Source organism: Micromys minutus, assembly GCF_963924665.1.
Source record: "Micromys minutus genome assembly, chromosome: 13".
In the NCBI taxonomy this organism is placed as follows: domain Eukaryota; kingdom Metazoa; phylum Chordata; class Mammalia; order Rodentia; family Muridae; genus Micromys; species Micromys minutus.
In genome coordinates this window covers 42493750-42509098 of record NC_137982.1, presented here as the reverse complement: position 1 = coordinate 42509098, position 15349 = coordinate 42493750, and the positions used below count along the sequence as shown (strand labels likewise).

At 44.1% G+C, this 15349-nt stretch overlaps 1 protein-coding gene across 1 annotated transcript in view; it reads right to left on the bottom strand.

The window, feature by feature from the left end:
* NOSTRIN (nitric oxide synthase trafficking) overlaps window positions 1-13029 on the bottom strand; it is a gene marked incomplete at its 3' end in the record, with an annotated part of 49764 nt that extends 36735 nt beyond the window's left edge. The window contains exons 1-2 of the mRNA XM_080927060.1: window positions 12970-13029; window positions 802-885 (exon numbers count right to left, since the gene is read on the bottom strand). The remainder of the gene's footprint in view (window positions 1-801; window positions 886-12969) is intronic.
* Window positions 13030-15349: the final 2320 nt, after the last annotated feature.

The following is a 15349-nucleotide window of genomic DNA, read 5'->3' as shown; positions in this document are numbered from 1 at the left end:
CAAGTGGGGTGGGAACTGTAGTTCCAGAAGCTTCTTTTCTCCTGTCTGTCCTCTTTCATCTCTGCCATCATGAGGGCCCCATAAGGAACACTGCAAGTCCAAAGTCATGTCTGCATGCATTTTTAAGTGAGAGGCATCATAGTGAGTTGTCAACAATGGACCATTTTTAATGTTGGGTTACTAGGAAAAGTGTGACCCAGAAGCCTTTGTGCCTCACATGCTAAGTCTTCCCACAGTTCCCTTCATTTTTCATTCAGGCTGGAAGTCATCATACAAAGCCCCCATCCCCCCCCCACACAAATACACAGATGAGCATGTCTGAACCCCATACAGGAAGAAATGGAGGCACAGGAAGACTGAGATCCTAGTCAAAAGTCACAGAGTAAAGATGATACTGAATTCACACTTTGTGCCTTTAAGATCTGGTTTAACACCACTTCCTATATGAAATAGCATTACCAATCCAGCTGTGGGCCCAGGAGTCATAAAGCCCCAAGATGAGTCTAGCTGGACAGCCTATTAAGTGCATGGTGGGGAGTTTTATTTCTATTGTTCAGCCTGGAGTTCTCGTCTGTAAGGAGGGATAAATATGAGAGTTTTCAAGGGTTGTTCTGGGGATTAAATAGGAGCATCTACTAAGCATCTGAGGCAGTGCCTGGCCCAAAATAAATCCCCATGATCCGGAAGCCATGCTTGGAGAGATTGTACCTGCCAAGTGTGGAGACGAAAACTATTAGTGAGCATTTTTTATTTTTAATTTTTTAAACAGGATTTTGGCCTCACCTTTGTAATGGTACTTACTTTTTCTTTGTGCTCTGTAGTGCTTTGCTGAGCTTGACTGCCAGTTTCTGAAGCCCTTTGGCGTAGCTAATCTCCAGGTTGGCCCTATGAGCAAAGGGCTTGTTGTTAAGTAGGATGTACTGTCAGAGTTAGACAAAGACATACAGACACATAGAACACACAGGCACACACACACACACACACACACACACACACACACACTCAGACACATACACACACAAATATATTCACACACATACATATACTCACACACATACACACACACACAAATATATTCACACAGATACATATACTCACACACATACACACACACACAAATATATTCACACACATACATATACTCAGACACACACACACATGCACACAGGCACACTGACACTCATATAAAAGGTCAGGTTGAAAATACAGTGTCTTCATGAGGAAGAGATGATCTATTCACAGAAGGAATCTCTTGTCTTTAGGCAAACCCTTCAAATATCAAAGATGATGTTTCACAAAGAGAAAGTACGCTATTTAACTTTTATTCCTCTCCAGTGCTATGGGTTGGATTGTGCTGTCTTCAAAGAGGTTGTGTGCTGAACCCCAGTGAATTATCTACTTTTATCATTTCAATAACAAAAAAACGTGAACAGTTCAATGCCAGCAGAGAAGACTTGACTTAGCTTATGGTTTGAGGGTACAGTCCACTGTGGCGGGAGCATACTGTGGAGGTCACACTGCATCTGCATCATGAAGCAGTACCGGAACTGCTGAGCTCTTCTCTCCCTACTGTTTGGTCCAGAACCCTAGCCCATGTGACTACAGCATTCCTGGTCTTTTTGCCTCAGTTAACTCCAGGAAACCCTCTGAAACCACCTTCATGGTCATGCCCAGAGGTACATCCTCGCTGTGATTTGAGGTTCTGCCGTGTTGGCAATCAATATTGACCACCACGTGCAGGAGATAGAAATCTTCTTTGAAACTAGAGTCTATAAAGATGATGATTGAGTTCAGATGAGGTCCAAACGCAAGTTGATGTGTCCTTATAAATGGGGGAGCATTTTAACACAGAGATAGGCATGTGCCTGTGAGCGTGAAATCAGGGATCAGTGGCAGATCTATAGGCCAAAAGTATTGTTAGCAAACTTCCAGAAGCTAAGAGGAGACACAAGACAGCATCCCCAAGTCTGTTCACAGAAGGAATCGACAGGTTGACTCATTAGACCACTGGTCTCTTGAACTATGAACACAGGAAATCTTGTCATTCAAGCCACCCAGGATGTGACACTTACTAGGATAAGCCTAAAAGACTGACCCAGCCAGTTAGGGACACAGTGGCTGCTAATCCCATCAGCTCTAAGCCCTAAATAGAAGCTGGGAATAAAATAAGTATGGTTGAATCAACCACGCAGTACCTTCAGCTGATGCTGCCCTAATTTCCCAAGTAGTAGACTATGTATACATTCTGGGCTTAAGTTGTAATCTCATAGAGAGCTGCCACGGTGGCCTTCCATTGCTTTCTATGCAGAAGATAGCAGGAAGCCACCGGGTCTTGAAGAGATCAAATTGCTCTCTTCTTAAAATGGTTTTGCCACGTCCTATGTCCATCTGTGGCTCCAATGAGGTCAGGTTCCTGTTCCCCTCGCACATGTCCCCTCTCTCCCTTCTTTTTAAAAGATGGCTTCTATCCACTTTACATTTTTAAGTTAATTTTATCTGTTTGCACACGTGTGTGAAGACAGTACAGTACACACTCAGAGGTCAGAGGACGCTCAGAGGCACTACTCTCTCCTTCCAGTGCACAGAGCCTGGGAACCAAATTCAGGTCATCAAGCTTCGTGGCGAGTGCTTTTACCCACTGAGCCATCCATAAAGAGCATTAAACCTGAGGAATTCACCGTTCTTGGCTCACAGTGAGGGCACAAAGCAGACAGTAAAATGTAATTCTTTGAGGAGGAGGGGGATGGATCCAAAGGATCCTGAGAGATCCAAAGGGAGGTAGCCCAGAAAGAAGAGAGAAGTCCTCTGTCATTGTCTCTCTGTAAGGGCTTCTAGACCAAGAGGATGCTGCTGACAGGAACAGGCTTTCCTCACAATTCAATTTCACTTCCAGAGTGTTCCCACAGGCTCTCCCAAGGGGCTCAGAGGCGGAGAGAGAGAGAGAGACAACTACCACAGGAAAATAGTGCTTTCCTTAACATTGGTAACTTCCTAGGATTCATACAGGAAAGAGGTGGGGCTTTGGTGTCAGGAGCAGGCTCTTTGCCTGCTTTCAGATGATTTAGAAGTTTCCCATTTTGGCTATTCCTGCTCTTGAACACCCACTCATAGGCATTCTCTCTCTTCTTTCCCCCACCCCCTTTCCAAGATCTCAGGTTGACCTTGAACTTGAACACATAGTGCAGGGTAAGTTTGAATTCCTACTCCTGCCCCCATCTCCTGAGCACTGGGATTATAGGTATGTACCAAGTTGCTTAACTTCCACAGGCCAGGCTTTCTCTCAAGAAGGTAGAGACCCATCTGAGAAGATCCACTTGCCAAGTTAGACTTTCTGACATGGACATCAGTGTCAGGGCAGACTTGTAAATTTCCAGATTAAAAGTCCTGTTGTCTGCACATGAAGATTATGTATCAAAACAATGTCCTCTGTGCAATGAAGTTCGTCTTCCTTGTGACTATGCAGATACTTGACCTGTGCTCTGTCTGTACACAAAGTAGCAACGCCCAACTTTATGCTCTTACACCACGCACATTGTAAGCATTTTAGCTGTTTCCTTTAAAAGCATTTTTTACTAACTTTGTTTGGCAGGTGGGGGAGTGAGAAGAGCAGGCTTGGGGTGGATAGGATGGGATGACTATAGTGCAGGTTTGGAGATCAGAGGACAATCTGACAGTTGGTTATGTCTTTTCACCATGTGGGTCTGAAGAGCCCAACTCAGGTTGACAGCAAGCCCTTTTACCCGCTGAGCCATCTCTCTGGCTCATATTTTATTTGTGTCGAACCTACAGTGACTTGCATGAGGTAGATATGATTTGGCTTCTCATTTCCAGGAGGGAACACCACACCCAGGGTTTGGTTGGCTGCTTTACTGAGAAGGAGGTGATGGATCTGGCTTCCCAAGCTGGGCAGTCTCCCCAGAGTACCAGCGGCTAATCATACTGCTCTCTCTCCCTTCTCACGGGGAGAGTCAGACCAACATGCAGTTCAAAACTTGGAATACTGCTCACTTCAACACGAATTGTGCTGTTGTGACTTACTGTGAGGTGTGTGTGTGTATGTGTGTGTGTGTGTGTGTGTGTGTGTGTGTGTGTGTGTGTGAATATAAGAAGACATCCTGAAGGCTATCTTTCAGTCCTTTTAGGCTACCTGCCGAACAGACCAGACCTTGGCATCCTTGGCATTTCCTCGAGGCAACACAGAGCTGGTTTCATGCCACTCTCTTGAAGGGAGCTGCTTGATCACAGTCCCCCCTCCAAAAGCACCACTTGAGTAACTGGAATCCGGAGGGACAGGGCTAATCTCAAATTAAGTCACGGATTGTTTTTTCCCTTGATAAGTCAGGAAGAAGACAGGAAGCGCACTGTGCTTAATCTCATCGTCTCCCTTGTTTCCTTCCACTCTGTAGACAGGATCTCTAACACGAGTGAAGCTGTCTTGTCCAAACAATAGTCTTTTCATGTGCAAAATTGATAAGGTGCGTGTATATATCTTCTGGTGGTTAACCTTAGCTCAGAATAGCCCAGAGAGTTTTAAAGATTCTGAGCGAGGGAAATGACACATTAACTTTCAACCCATTTGTATTTTAGTTTCCTCTCGGCAAGCGAGGCAGGTCAATATATTTCTATTAGTAATAATGAAAATCACCCAAGAAGTCAAAGAACTAGTGTTTGGCCTAGGTCTTAGAATAAATCACCCCTTTGAAACAGAGAGCATGTAACATACATGGTTTCCAATTCAGTGTTTTTGAAGTAGCACAAGTTACACTGTAAAAAAAGATGGTTATGTTCATTCCAGAGGATCCTGCTCCAATAAATGCATACAAGAATAATTGTTTAAACTCCTCCAGCTTCCTCGGTGTCTATGAAGAGTAAGTTACAATGAAGCGAAGATCTTCTTGAAGAAAGCAGATGACTGTACCCTCGCTGTGAATTAAGAATGTTAGTAATCTCAGTAGACGGTGCCACCTCACTGTCTGTCACCCCTTAGTTTGCACCAGAACCAGCTTCCTGATGGGGTTGGGTATAAGGATGTTTTCCATTCAAGCTTATCTCCTTTCCTTTAGAAAGGTAACCACAGCTCCTCTTACAAATAAGTTGTACATAAAAATTACCAGAGGCTGTATGTACTGGTGCATGCCCATAAACCCTGCACTGTAGAGGCAAAGAGAATCAAAGCTAGCCTGATCTATACGGTGAGTTACAGTCCAGCCTGGGCTATATAAAGAACAAGGTTCAGGCTCATATAAGTTCTACCTATTTCTCAAAAGTTACCGAAGAGGGTTATAAAGGCAAAGAAGAATAATGTAGAGTGGTCAATGAAAACACATTTGACCACTGTGAAGAGAGGCAGGAAGAATAGCTGTGGCTGCTCTGTTGCATGCTAGAGTGACGGAAGGCAATGGGGTACTTCTAGGATAGCTAGAAGGGAAGGTTTCAAAAGCTTTCCTCACAAGGAAATAGTGAGCATATGATATTAGGCAAATGCTAGTTATCCCTATTTATTTATCCCATCCATACACAATGTCAAATTAGCATGTTGTACATATAAATATGTGTAATTATTATGTGCCTATTAGTAGGTAGGGGTAGTGTCTTACTTAGGGCTTTACTGCTGTGAGCAGACACCATGACCAAGTCAACTCTTACAAAGGACAACATTTAATTGGAGCTGGCTTACAGGTTCAGAGGTTCAGTCCATTATCATCAAGGCAGAAGCAAGGCAGTGTCCAGGCAGGCATGGTGCTGGAGGAGCTGAGAGTTCTACACTTTGTTCCAAAGGGAACAAAGGGAAACAGGAGAAGACTGGCTTCCCTGTGGCTAAGAGAAGGGTCTCAAAGCTGACCCTCCACACTCAACCAAGTCACATGTACTCCAACAAGACCACACCTCCTAATACTGCTACTCCCTGGGTCAAGCACATTCAAACCACCACAGCAGGGTATAATACTTGCTATTATGCACAAACCCCTGGGTTCCCACTCTCAGCACAACCAAAAAAAGAAAAAATTAACAACCAACGAGGTCGTTATTGGCAATTAGAATCAAGTCAAAGCTCCTGCCATTTTGGTGCCTCTATTTTCCGACTAGCCATTTGGCTATTATCAGCTGTCACCAGTCTGCTCCCTGAGAACAGTTTGTCAGATGGCAAATGCACAGATAGAGGAACTTCTTGGATGTCCAGGCTCAGAGGCTCCTGGACTTGCTGCTCAGGCTGATGCAGGAGACACTCAGACTAAGCAGCTAGAAGTCTCAGATCCCGAGTCTGCTCATTATGAAGTCCAGGGTGGGAGACCACGGCGCACAGGAGTGTGAAGAAGTGCTGTACTGGGGAAAGTCAGGCCAAGCAGACCAGACAGGAAGTCTTTGGGGGGTTTAGATAGAAACCCAAATTGTATTACAAATGCAATCATATCACATACACAGCACAACTGTCCTGAATACTGGGAGAGGAAGTGTGGGGGTAGAGCCTGCCTACCTCTTCTTTCTTTGTAACCCCAGAGTAGCTGCCCAGGGTTCCTCATGGATCTTGCCAGTCAGAGAGTTCAGAAGCTACTGGGCTTTGTGACACAGGTGTCCCTTCTTATCAAAGTGGATCAATACTACCCAAGTATCTTGGGACTTGCCTAGCAGGGCTCCAAATCTCTCAGCCTATTCTAAGGATGCCTTTGTACTGGGTAAAAATCAAACAACCACCTTTTGTATATTCCATATATCAATTACTTTAGGGCCCATAAAGATAGGTAAATGCCACACTAGCAACCAAGATTAGATACATCTAACACAGTGCTTGATAAACAGATTATACTAGATAACGTAATGATAAAATCTCTTCTGTGATTTTATTTTTCTAGTTTTTGTTCAACTATAATATAGACAATACAACATGCATGTTAGCGAACATAAAAAGGACATCCTAAAATTTGTCCAACATGACCTTTGTAATTATAACTGCCCAAAGGTACAAACCAACGCACACTGCTACATTTGTTCCCTCAGTGAGCCTCTATCAACATCTTATGCTCTGTAACAAGACCCATTCACGTTGGATAGAAAGGCTCCTGGCGTCTGGCTTCTGATTCAGGGAGACAGGTAAGTGAAGAAAGAAAAACAAAGCAAGGCAGTGAGAGCTGCAGCAGAGATATGTGCTAACCCTACACCCAGACCGGAAGGATGCTTGAAATTACAGATCTGAGTAATGAAACTTACTTTTGTAATGTAATTTTGTAGGCCTTCTGTAATGAAATACTGAATGTCAAGGGATAGATATACCAGAACCAGCCAAAGAAGGTGAGGATGTGTAGCCCTGCCACCAGGCAACACAACAGCAGCCTGTGATAACAGGATGGCCCTGTGGGTGGTGGGATACTGTGGGAAGGTGTGGTTTCGGAGGAAGGAGAGAGTAAGGAATGAGGAGAGAAAGGGCAGAGGCAAAGTCTCCATCTCAAGTTCTTTGTAAAACACTCTTGAGGTCTGACTTTCATCCTGAAGGGGTCTTGGAAGGGTCTTAAAAGGATCAAAGTCACAATAGAAAATACTGCGAAGACAAAAGGCCACAAATACAAAAGTGGTCCCTCCTTTTCTAACACTCAAACACCCCTCTCAGCCAGCTGCCCTTGTGCAGATACAGGCTCCAGGGTTTCAGGACAGGTCAATCAGACTCCTAGTGCATGGACCCTGACCCATGTGGTGTTTAGTTAGAGCCCAATTCCTAACCCTTGGTGCTTCTCTCTAAATGGTCAGTCTTAGATAGGAAAAGTGAGGGTATGAAATGTCATTCTTAACAAAACAGTGGGCTACCCATCTCCTATCTAATCAAATACAGTCCCGCAATATGACCCAGTAGACATGGCCAAGTAATTGCTCTCAACTATCATAAAAGGTCCCCATTCTCCTTCACCTCTCCCCAACCCCAGATTTTGCCTGATATGTTTGTGTCCACTCTTCAATCAGTCATGGCCCTGTAAATGACTTTACCTCCCACATTTTGGATTCTCTGTTCTGAGCTCCCACATAACAGATATGTTAGAGGGAAGGATGGGGCCTTGGCTCACCAGCAAGTTGAGAGAACTCTGCTTGGGTTAGTAACAGGTGTTCCTCTTAGAGGAGGAGGCTCTGAGCATCTTAACACAAAGGATGGAGAGTAGATTTCATTTCTGCTTCCATCTGAGTTGCTCATTTAGGTGTTGTGGGGAAACACAGGAACTACACAGTTGTGGGATAGTCACCCAAGATGGAAGACGCATCACCAAGAGACGAATCGGATCTCCGAGTGTAAAGGGAGTTTACAGGAGAGATAAGGACTAGGTTAGAAGAAATCATGGGTACAGGAAATCTCTGGATACAGGGCTTGGTCAGATACATTCAGGCACACCTGAGGTACCTAGTTAATATCTTAACAGCAGTTCCCAAACTATGGGGTCACCTCTGACCCCTATCAAACACGGAGGTTTACATCATGATCCGCAACAGTAGCAAAATTACAGTTGTGGAGTAGCAACAATAATAGTTTTACAGTTGGGGGTCAGCACAGCATAAGGAACTGTATTAAGGGGTCACAGCATTAGGAAGGTTGAGAACACTTATCTAGCAGGAGTATCTGCTTTGGAGAAAATCGGATGAACCTGCTCTGGACCCCCTACATTTGTAGTTCTAAGGGACCTGTAGGAAGAGGGATCTACACAACAATCTGTCACGTATGTGTTGGGCTCAGTTAAGACTTGCACAGTAATATATGCCTGGAAGTTCTCAGTATGCAAGGGAGCTTAGGCTGGAAGCTGAGGTTGGAAGATTATTCCAAAAAATGAGGCAAAGATCTTTCCTTTTATACTCCTTTTGTTGGTAACATCATGATGAGTCATGTATGGTCTGCTATCTCTGTCTCCTGTTTTTAATGTCCGTGCTGGGGACACTTCCATTTGAAAATCTGTTCCCTAGCTTCCCTGCAACCGAACAGTCGAGTTCCCATTACAGCTGATTTAAACATTAGGTGATGCAGAGAGCCACACTCACACACAGCATCTGGAAATTGGCCTCTGTCATTTAAAGAATGGCAACTGTGCCACAGTGAACACCAGTACTTTTGACTTTAAACGTAGTAGGAGCTGCTGTGGGTCTCTGGCTGAAGTGGAGTTAGAGCCTGTGCACACACAGAGAGAAATGGCAGTAACTTTGGACAGAAGAAGCAGAGAATGACCATGAAGTACAGAATATCCAGGAACAACTTTGTCTCAATAACCCTCCAAGTTTTCTTTTCTTTTCTTTTTTTTAAAGATTTATCTATTTATTTATTTATTATATAAGTACATTATAGCTGTCTTCAGACACACCAGGAGAGGGCATCAGATCTCATTACAGATGGTTGTGAGCTACCATATGGTTGCTGGGATTTGAACTTAGAACCTCTGGAAAAGCAGTCAGTGCTCTTAACTGATGAGCCATCTCTTCAGCCCCCCCTTGAAGTTTTCTAGCACCTCCAATTAGAAGAAGGCAAGAACTAGCTGAGCTACAGAAGGCGGCAGTGTCTGGGCTTGAAACCCATTCCTACGCAAGCGTGAATGCAAAACTCTACTGAGCAGACCAGACCAGCATGTAAGCAAGACTCCCAGGCAAGGTATCAAGAAATGTTAATCTCCAGGGACACTGAAATCCTTACTCTGGAAATGTAACTATGTTAATTAAAAAAAACTTTATTGATCTTTTACATATTTAGTCATCCAATCTGCCAATATTTAGCAGCTGCCATGATTTAGACCATTACGTTGGTCACTGGATTTGCCTTGTTACCTCCTGGCCCCTCACCCTGGTTTTGTATGCGTTTTGTACTCCCCCCAAGAGCACCTTTTCAATTGTCTTATGAGGCCTCCCCACTTATATCTAATGCAAATACAATGTGTCGTTGATTTGTGCAAAATAAACCCACTCATTTAGGAGAAGAATAGACGTGGCTTTGATGCTGAAAGAAGACATTTATGGGGAGATGCTTGTACCCCTCTCTTGGGAGATCAGACTGTTGGAACAATGGACCTCAAGAAATTAGAATTCTCCCTAGAGCCTTAGGCTGGAAAAAAGAAAAGGCTTTGAGCCTGGTACCAACCAGAAGAGGTGACGGTCCCTTAGAAATGGACTTTTTAGTTCAGACAATTCAGTTTGTAGGTCCAGCTTGCAGAACCGATGACAGCTGAGGCAGTGACGGGTCAGTGACGGGCACAACTACACCCTGACTAGTACTGCTTAGTTATGCGTACCTCTTGCCCTGCACTTTAACCTCAACTTCAAGTGGGTCACCTGGGAGGTGGTCCTGTGGGTCCCTGGGTATCCTTGTTTGTATTTGATCTTCCCAGTGTAGCCACATTGAATAAATATCCTTCCTTTGCTTTTCAAGGTTGCTTATCTTGCCTCCCACCACCCCCTCATGAGTGTGCGTGCATGTGTGTGTGTGTGTGTGTGTGTGTGTGTGTGTGTAGGTCAGAGGACAACTTTCCAAAATCAATTCTCCCCTTCTGCCATCTGGATTCTGTGCATTAACCTCCACTTGTCCCGCTTAGCAGGGAGCATCTTTACCCACTGAGCCACACGACCAAGTCTACCTTGCTGTTTTGCTTTGCTTGAGATATAACCTCACTATATAGCTTGGGCTGGGCTCCACCTTGCAGTCCTGCCTCAGTCTCTCAAGTGCTAGGATTGTAGGTAAGCATCATTGTATTAAACAAGAGCCAGCCTTGTGTGTCCTGTGTGATTAGGGAAGTGAGTTCTGGAGTCAAAAGGAGGAGAGTGGGGGGGGGGGGTGCCACACAGGTGCAATGGCTCATCCTTGTGGATTAGTTTTGTGGCTTCGGTTCAAGCACAGCAGTGTAAGGCAGTGACCTCCAAGTCACATCACTCTTGGGGGAGAGAGCTGGCTCAGTAGAAGGGACAAAAGAGCATCTATCTTTGCTAACTGACTCATACGGATGTAAAAAGGAAAATCGTCACACATGAATAAAGTGCATGTGTCCACAGAAAACCATTCTCTGGATATACAACCCTCAGGGTAAGTGAGCAAGCTGAGACTGGGCATCTTAAGTAGGAGGGTCACTTCAAAGGAACATTTATCAGGAGCCAATATAAGGTGCCTCAGCAGTGGCATCTTGGTTGAGGGAAAATGATTTGGCTGCTCCAGGTTAGCTTCACAAAATGTCTGTCACACGGATAACTGGCTGTTCAGCATTATTCAAGGTCAGGACCTTATTAAAGCCTTCCATCCATTCTTTGCATTTATGCTGTGCAGCTTTAAACTCAGAAATGTGCTTTCAATTTTACTGACCTCCAGCACCCTATAGACTTTCAGGTTCTAAATGTGGTCCATGAGGAAGTCAAACCACGAAGGGAGATCTCTCTAGCGCCCGAGTGTTCCTTCCTCCTGGGCCTGTTTGCCCATTGAGAATGTGGAGAGGATGCTGGTCCCAGAAAGGGACTTCAGGAGAAACACAGGTAAGAAGCTAAGGCTCTGGCTATAGGAGACAATGAAACAGCAGGTGAACATCTGGATAAGAGAACGGAGGGCAGAGGAGCAGTGGGCGCCTCAGTCCCGAGGGTTCCCACTGCAGCCTGCTCTAACTGTGGCCACCTTTATCCTCTGCTGTCTGTCTAACTAGCTGTCTACCTGGCACTGATTTTGAATTCTTAAGTACCAGCACCAAATAACCAAGACTGCCAACTGGGCCATCTGCAGATTCTTCCTGCTTTTCAGAGAGAAGGGATCTTTTTATTTAAGAAAGTGTTGGATTTGTAGAATGGTTAGGTCTCATTTAAATAATAATGTCCCTTGAGAGCTAAAATAATGTTTCCATATAGAGGAAATAGTGTCCTAGATACCCCGCCCCTTTCCAGGAAATCAAGACTGATTGTTAGAATGGAAGCATCTCTCACTTAAACTTTTCTCTGTTATTCCACTTGACAAACTTGCATTTTTTTTTCTTTATAAAAAGCCTGTTTCAGCTCTCACGTTCATTGTTCTGATAAAGCTAAAGTTCTCCTTTGGTCTGGACTTGCTAATGAAGAATACTCTTAACTCACGACATCTTTTTCTGTGTGGCACATATGTAAATGTATGTGTGTGCACGTGTGTGTGTGCATGCATGTGCATTGGCATGTGTTCCAGTGCCCATGTATGCATGTGTGTATGCGGTACTCTGAGGACAGAATCATGGTCTCACACATGTTACAGAAGTACTCCATCACAAAGCTACATTGCCAGCCCTACAATATTTTAAAGTTGAAATCATTTCCTTTCAAAACAGCAATCTCTCTTAAAAAGCAGTTTTAGAATATTTATCATAGAGATGTTTACTGTAGAGCAAAGGCCTAAATGCCTCCTTACAAACCAACTCCTTTAATTAATTAAATTAATTAATTAATTTAATCGGGTCCTTTACGTTTAGGCAGATTTTCCCCTTCCAATGTTGCCTGAGTTAAATGTGCTCACGGCAGCACAGTGGACAGCTTTATTCATAGCCACACTTAGAATGAAGAGGAGATATTAAAAATGGTGGCTTCTCGTCTGTGTACCCATCCACTCACTCATCATAAACTTATCAAAAAGAACAAAGACCAGACTCTAAGGTGTTCTCATACTCGTAAATGGTAAGACATCACTGTCCTTGTAGTGGAGGGGAAACCATAAACTAACAACTGAGATCGGGGTGAAAAGCACAGTGGTAAGTGTATAGGTCAGACAGAAGAGGGCTCCTGGAAGGGTGAGAACCTCAGCTGGAGAAGTGAGAGGCTCGCCTGAGCCTTGCTAAGCAGAAGTCTCTCATGTGGTTTCCTGATTTTTATGATCCCAGTTGATAAATGTGCCATAGAGGAGGGTCATTCCTCAATCCATTTTCTCAGGTCCCAGACTGTAAGGTTGTGTTCTGGAATGCATCACAGTTTCGAATCATTCAGCTACGGAGGAAGAATTTCCTGTTGCAGATGTGCATTTTGTACCTTTGCTGAAGCACAGATGTGATCTGCTTGCAGAAGTTGTCTCCATTTTGAGCAAACTCCTTCAGGCTCTTGTATACTTTATTGTACTGGGGGAAGAAACAACAGGAAAACTATAAGCGCCTCCACAGAGCACCCACAATTCAGAATGCTGCTGTAGTGATGACGGCCGTCATAAAGGACAACATGACAAAGGGACAAGAGCATCTTTGGATGACTTTTTAACTAAATATTAAGTCTCCTCTGACTGGATATAAAAAAACCATCCAGGGAAAATTCCCAAAAAGCTGAAGCTGGCTTGTCTGTTTCTGTCTTAGTTACTGGTCTATTGCTGTGAAGAAAGACCATGACCAAGGCAGCTGAGCAGGGAGAAGTCACTTAATTGGGAGCTTGCTTATGGTTTCAGAGGTGGAGTCATGGCAGGAGGCAGGCAGGCATAAGAGCTTACTTCTAATTCACAATTAGGAAGGAGGGAGGGGGGAGGGAGGGAGTGGGGGGGTGATGTGGAAGTTTGAAACGCTGAAGCCCACCCCAGTAACATACCTCCTCCCTCAAGGCCAAATCTCCTAATCCTTTTCAACATTAAATACTCCACCAGCTGGGACTCAAATCTTCACATATTTGAGCCTGTGGGGCCATTCTCATTTAAGCCACCATGCTGCCCTAGGTCAAACACAAGGAATCCAACAGTGGCGCTTGAAACTTGGTTTTCTGGCCCAGGAAGGCCAAAAGCATGTGCTACAGGATATCACATTACCGGTCTTAAAAGTTCCACCATCCTAGGAACATGATAGACATACAGGTTGTCCAAAAAAATCTGAAATTGAAATCGCTTAAGAATCCAAAACGTCTTGAGTTCTGATTTCATGCCATAAACAGAAATTTCACACTTGGTTTTAAATGATGAGTCTCAGTCAAAACACAGGCAAGCTAAAAATATTGTATGAGATCATCTTAATGCTTTGTGTATAGAGGTATAGGGAATATAAATGAATTTCATGTTTAAACTTGTGTCTTATCCCCAAGATGTCTTATTATATACCCACAAAACTCCAAAATCTGAAGAAAAGGAGGAGGGGAAGGGGGGAGGAGGAAGGGGGAAGGGTGTGAGGGGAGGAGAAGGATAAGGAAGAAGAGAGGAAGAAGAAGAAGTAGAAGAAGAAGTAGTAGTAGAAGAAGAAGAAGAAGAAGAAGAAGAAGAAGAAGAAGAAGAAGAAGAAGAAGAAGAAGAAGAAGAAGAAGAAGAAGAAGAAGAAGGGGAGGAGGAGGAGGAGAACAAGGAGGACAAGGATGAGGATGAGGAAGGGAAGAAGAAATCCAAATTTGGGACATTTCTGGTTTTAATCACTCAGGGTAAGGAATACTTGTAACAAATTCTTACCCTGTAGTGCACAAGCAGTTCTAGTGAAACTTCTGGAACACATTAAGAGTGCTGAGGTTGCAGAAAGCTTTACAAGCTTTGGCTACTGAAGCCTTATTGGCAGCTCCTGTGCCTACAGGTACTAACCAGACATCTGCGTATTTGTGCATAGGGGCGGGGCTGGAGGGCAGGTTTGTGCATTGGGGCAGGAATACGGGCCAGGGTGAAGACAGTTTAGAGAGCTGATGCCACCACTGTCCCTATGAATGTATGAATGTGGTCCAGTGCAGCCAGATCTCCAATTAGTAAGGGGGGGGGAGATCAACAATTCACAAATTAAAAACTCTTATAGTGTAAGCAAAGCCAGTGACTGGGGTGGGGGTTGAGGGTTCAGCTTGTCCCCTTTGTCATGGTTCTGCTAAGAGTCATAAAAACCTCACTTTCTGGATTTTATTATTGGCAAAACTAAATCTCATTCTCTGGACATTAGGCTATAACGGTTTTCTTCCTTCCCTTCTATACATGCTGGGAAAATGTTGGTGCATGGACCATTGTGAAAAGTCCTACAGGAAAGAATCCTTTCTTCCTGGGACTTAATTTCACTAATTCACTAAGTTCTTCCATGAGCCTTTGATGTTTTTCCCCTATAGTACTGGAGCATTCCACACAACACCTCAGTGTCAGGACACAATGCATAGTTTTCTGCAGTACATAGACCCTGGAATGAAGCTGGTCTCACCCTTCACTTGTAAGTGAGTGTATCGTGACTGAATGCTACTGTCAGTGTGTTAGAAATGGATGAATTCTTTCAGTGAAAGTCCCCCCCCCCCCCCCGCCCCTTTAATGCCTCCTGGACTTCAGAGCAATAGGCATTGGTATGACATTGCTTGACTCTGGATACTATGTACTGAGATCATAAAATTCAAAGAGACAATGAGCCAGAGATGCTAGCAATATAGAAGCCAACATACAAGCCTCGAACGTTCTACTTTCAGACTCACTGTATATATGTAAGAAATAAAA